Source organism: Onychostoma macrolepis, unplaced genomic scaffold (assembly GCF_012432095.1).
Source record: "Onychostoma macrolepis isolate SWU-2019 unplaced genomic scaffold, ASM1243209v1 Scaffold173, whole genome shotgun sequence".
Taxonomy (NCBI): domain Eukaryota; kingdom Metazoa; phylum Chordata; class Actinopteri; order Cypriniformes; family Cyprinidae; genus Onychostoma; species Onychostoma macrolepis.
Window position 1 is genome coordinate 1 of NW_026704679.1, and position 5,718 is coordinate 5,718.

Here is a 5,718-nt window from a genome sequence, read left to right on the forward strand (position 1 = left end):
GAGAGACGGGACTGCGGGGCCGCGGAGGAGCGGCGAAGAGCCAGGCCAGGAAAGGACGTCCGAGTCCGGTTTGATGCTGGCGGCCCGTCCGCCCTTTAAACGCGGATGCTGCTGCTGCTGCTGCATTCATAAGGGATCGCCGTTCATCCGAGAAGCCATCGGACGCGTCAACGTCCCCGTTTTCACATTCAGAGCCGATCGGTGGACGCCAATCGCACGAACGGACCGTGAGAGGCGAAGCGCGACAGGCGCGGCAGCATCCCTCCTACCTGCGGCTCTCCAGCGCCTGACAGGCCCAGAGTCATGGGCAACACGCCGGCCGCCAAACGGGGCAACGAGATGGAAAGCGGTGGGTGTCTTTAACGCTTCCCAGTCATTCTGTTTAGTCATCATCATCATCATCGATCATGGCGATCGGCATCCTCAGATGCTCTTCGGGAATACGGTCGTGCATGTGCGAGGCTTCAGCAGCAGAGAGGATGCTGATGCTGTCATGGCGATCACAGGCTCAAACAATGTGTTGATGCTTTAATAAGAGCGAGCTGCGCTTCGTTTGAGGGGTTTGTGCGTGCGTGTTTATGCTGCACCCTGAATATAACTAACATGCCAAGGATGGTTGGTTAGTAGATAGAAAAGGGTCTATTTGTGAACTTATGATGGGTCTGGGGAAGGACAGATGTGTGGAAGGTCTGAAGAAAACGGCGAGAACCAAAACCTACATGCTGAGATCTAAATATAGCAATTTAACAATCTTGCCATTGAAAACAACCATAATATTTGACCACTATGTGTCCTTCTCAGTGTCTGTGATGGTTACGGCCTTGCTGGAGTCTCGACGGTTGGGTTTTCACACTTGGGCTTGTTTAACCCAGGATTAAGTAATCCAGGATTCATACTAACATACACTTAGGTTTTAGGTTGTCAGGTTTTGTGATTTTGCGCTTTATTCGCAAATCCCAGGATGACTTTGTTATTTTCATATTAACAGTGTTCCTTTGATTTGAAGGAGTCTGTTTTAATAACGTTCTGGTTCAGTTAACGCTAGTCCTTCACTGTTTGACATTTTTAAAGAGTCTTTTGAAAAACAAACCAAAATGATTGAGACCATCGTTTTTTTGTCTAATAAAATGCTCTCTGGAAGGATCAAATCATGGCTCACAGATGTTATTGAAACAATTGGCTACTGGTGTTCACATTAATAAATAAATATTAGATAAGTCCCTCGATTATGTCCCACCCCACCTTCCTGTTTCAGTATGAAATGTGTCAAAACAGGAACCGAAACCACTCACGATCTTTAACCGTTTCCCTCAAATGCTGGCGCTTCAAAGTTTCTGTGACTGCACAAAACGCATGCATATTTAACGTGGCAAGAAATCTTTCGTTTACGATTGTTTTTTCTGTTGCGAAACAACTCAAACAAATACCTTTGGCAGCGCAAAATTGGTGTCAACCCCCTTTGAAAAGGCAAATGTGAAACTAACCCAGGGATAAAAGTGGCCTTAACATTGCCTTAACCCGGGGTTAAAAGGCTATATTCATCTTTATTTGCATGCAAGTTACATTGCATTACACAAGTTACATTATCGTTGCAAAACTGTATTATCGCCCAGCTCCTAATATAAATGTGGATATAATACAAGCGAGTTCAACTTTATCCGTGTTGCTAAATATCATATCACTTTAAGTGAGTGTGCTACTCGTAAAGTGATATATACATATATATATATATATATATATATATATATAATATTTAGCAAATCTTGCTTGATTGCTTGTAACGTCACGCAATGTGAAGTATATCATCGCCCAGACTCTAAGGCATGAAGATATGAAGATACTATACCTTCCCGTTTGTTGTGCAACAAATTTTTGTTTTTCTTTTGCTTGGCTTTTTGCTTATTTTTCTGCACTGAAAATGTGGAAAAATTTGCGGAGTGGATTTGAAAATGCTGAAATGAATGGAGCTGAGATACTGCACTCTTATTGGAAGCTGAAGCCATAATGAAATCTACCAAAACATTGAAAACATTGAACGTTTTGCACTGCTGAGTTTGGCATGTTATCAAGTTTAACCTTGTAATGCTTGACATATGGAATAATAGTTAGGAAAATCTGTTGAAACGTTAGACAAAATATAAAAAACTAAAACGGTATAAATAAATAAATAAACTTTTTGTTGTTGTTGAGCATTATATTTGATCCATCAGGCCATTATGGTTCATATAGTATGATACAGTGAGAACATTAAGGAAGAAATACCTCAGTTTTATTGGGAGTCCAAACTGAACAAAAATGTCCAATTAGGTGCATTTCCTTATATTTACTTGTAATGTAATTCAATGAGATATTTATAACAGTATAACTTAGATAAAATGGTATAAATAGTTTATATTTAGTTTTCTGATCAAAGCTCTGTCATTTCAAAACATATAATGCAATGCAATACATTGATGATTAAGAGATGAACAAAGAAACATTCCTCAAAACCCTGATGATTATATTTGATACTCACATTTCAACATTTTTTATGTCTGGATAATCAAGTAAAGCTAAGCTGCTTCGGTCCACTATCATCTTGAAATATTACCAGCAATATCAAAGTCATTCTAATGATTACTTTTTACAAATTAGTAAAGATTTCACCGCAAAAATGCCCATGAATCACAACCTTTAGAAAAGGCCCTTTAGTTGCTAAAAAGAAGGTATGTAGTAGATTGTGCACAACAGGTTTCAGCGATATTTTTATCACGTCGATCATTTAGGGGCCAAAGAAAAATAAAATATGACGTTGCTGCATGTAAGGTTAAGTTAATGTGCTCTATGTCTCTTCCCACAGTCAAAGAGTTTTTGGCCTTCGCCAGAGAAGATTTCCTCAGGAAATGGGAGAATCCTGCACAGGTACGAGGACTAGAGGAGGGATGCACGTTGAATTCGAGTAAAGAAAGAAAACAGAAGTGAGGATTTGAGGTTTCATTTGAAATAGATCTCAGAGCTGGTTCATTGTGTTCACCAGTACAAGAAATGTTAAATGAGTCTTTTAAAGCAGGTTTGTATGCTCTCAGGTGCACTTTGAAAATCACAGTAGAATTATTATAACATATATATATAATAATATATATATATATAATAATCAGTGCTGTTTGCTGTGGCCATTTGAACAAATCCAGCAGATCGTAAACTTTTTGACGTTTGTCAACACAATCTCAAAGCAAATCAAGCAGTGAATCATTCACACACTGCTTTAAAGGCACAATTTGCGTAATGCCGCTTTTCGGTCGCATTTTCAAAACGATAACAAAGGCGAAGCTTGATGACGCTATGAATGAGGATGTTCATGGATGAGGTGTACCTTCCACAGTTATTCAAAAAGTGAATAAATTATACAGAGAATGCAAGCAAACAACTGTTCTTTTGTCAAAGAACATAATGGCTGGCTTTTAAGTTTAAGCACTCTCAAAAAACTCCCCTTATACTCAATACATCTGTCTATACACGGTTTAATGAATGAATCTCTTACATCATACGTACATCTGCACTTTGTTGTTTATGATGAGAGAATTGGCGTGAGAGCTGAATTCAGTCAGCGGCGCATGCAGTGAACAAAAACTCATCTGAAGGCCTCTGATTGGCCGTTGCATTCAAAAGTTCAACACACTCGTGTGTGATTGGTTATAATCGCAACACTAAAAACGTGTAAAAAAATCATGGCGCAACATTGAGCAGATCTAAATTTAATGCTGCGGTCAAATCTTTTCTTAATTTTATTCGCGACAGCCGTAATGGATGTAGTTTAACTGTACAGCAGCATTTGTGTCCGTGTGTTGCCATAGTTTCTACAAGCGGAAACTGAGGATATGCGGATATTACGTCATTGATCGGCGACAATGACCAGAGACGAGTTATTATTTAAAATTGGTATTTCTCTGGATTTACAAATCCTTAGGAACTTTTGGGATACCATAAATACACAACTGCATGAAATATATCACACTGTGCAAGTAGTTTTTGGATATTTTATTATTAAAATCTTACATATTGTGCCTTAAAAAAAAGACAGTTTGGCATGATTCAAGTGCACAGCAAACATTTATAGTTAACTAAAACTAAAACCATGAAATACACATTCGCTTCTTGAAATAAATTAGATGTTAACGTTAATAAAATAAAATATAAAAGAATAAACATTTTATTTCAGCTAGTTTTGAGTTCAGCATTTATCATTTTCATTTAGTTTAACTTGATGTACCAAAATAGTTAAAGCTGCAATAAAACTTAAAACTATATAGACATATCTAACTCTTTGCCACCAGCGTTTTTTTGTTTTGTTTTTTTTAATTGCCAGCCACTGCCAGCATTTTTGATAATTTTCACAAAATTTTCATGGCCCTCAGAATATTTTGTTGTACTGAATATCTGAAAATGCAATAAGTCAAAGGAAAAACAGAGCCTCTGCTCACACACAAACACAAAACATTCTATTCATGCATTTTTTTTTTTTTTCAACACTTGAAATCTGGGAAAAAGCTACTATTTGGATAAAAGCTGAGAAAATTGTGTTTTGTCAAAAAAAAAAAATTGAGATTCTGTACTCTTTCAGATTATGTGTAATAGCGCCACCTACTGTATAACAGCGAAAACACGGAAAGCCAGAAAATTCTGTTAGTGGTGGGGAAAGAGTTAAAAACAACAAAAACTAAGAAAACAAAAAAAACAAACTGCTAAATTATATTTAAAAAATAATAATATATATATATATATATATATATATGTGTGTAAAATTTGCATAAAATGCAGAAACTATAAAAAAAAATCTAATTCAAAATATCATCAAAAACTATAATAGTTTCTGAATGATACAAAACTATTACTATTTGAAAGCATAGCAATGTGCTGTAAAGCCACTCATAACATTTTGAAACTGGACAGCAAGCATGACAAATGTGAACGTAGCTGCGTGTTTTAAATGTTGGTCTGTGCCTCAGAACACAGCGAGTCTGGAGGACTTTGACCGGCTGAAGACTCTGGGCACGGGCTCATTCGGTCGTGATGCTGGTCAGACACCGAGACCGGGCAGCACTACGCCATGAAGATCCTTAACAAACAGAAGGTGGGCGGGGCTAATGCCTAAGCCGTGGCATCACAGTGAGACACGGCGACGTCATGATGTCCTCTCATCGCTTCTCTTTAGGTTGTGAAGCTGAAGCAGATTGAACACACTCTCAACGAAGCGGATACTGCAGGCCGTCAGCTTCCCCTTCTTAGTGCGATTGGAATACTCCTTCAAGGTGAATGCTGTTTGACATATCAATAGCTGGATGATGGTGTGCCGCGTGTAAAGGACGTGTTTGATAACGTGTGTTTGTTTTAGGACAACACTAATCTCTACATGGTGATGCAGTACGTTCAGGGAGGAGAGATGTTTTCACACCTGCGCAGAATCGGCAGATTCAGGTGAATATATTTACATTCCAGATGTGCTTTATTAGTGCCTGAGGGAAAACGCAGTGCACAGTAACATACAACATACACAGCACATACTACATGTGACCCTGGACCACAAAACCAGTCTTAAGTAGGACAGGTATATTTGTAGCAATAGCCAACAATACATTGTATGGGTCAAAATTATTGATTTTTTCTTTTATTCCAAAAATCATTAGGATATTAAGTAAAGATCATGTTCCATGAAGATATTTTGTAAATTTTACTGTAAAT

The 5,718-nt window shown here is 37.9% G+C and overlaps 1 pseudogene; it reads left to right on the forward strand.

Moving 5' to 3' along the window:
* Positions 1–17: 17 nt before the first annotated feature.
* LOC131535156 (cAMP-dependent protein kinase catalytic subunit alpha-like) lies at positions 18–5,131 on the forward strand (annotated as a pseudogene).
* Positions 5,132–5,718: the final 587 nt, after the last annotated feature.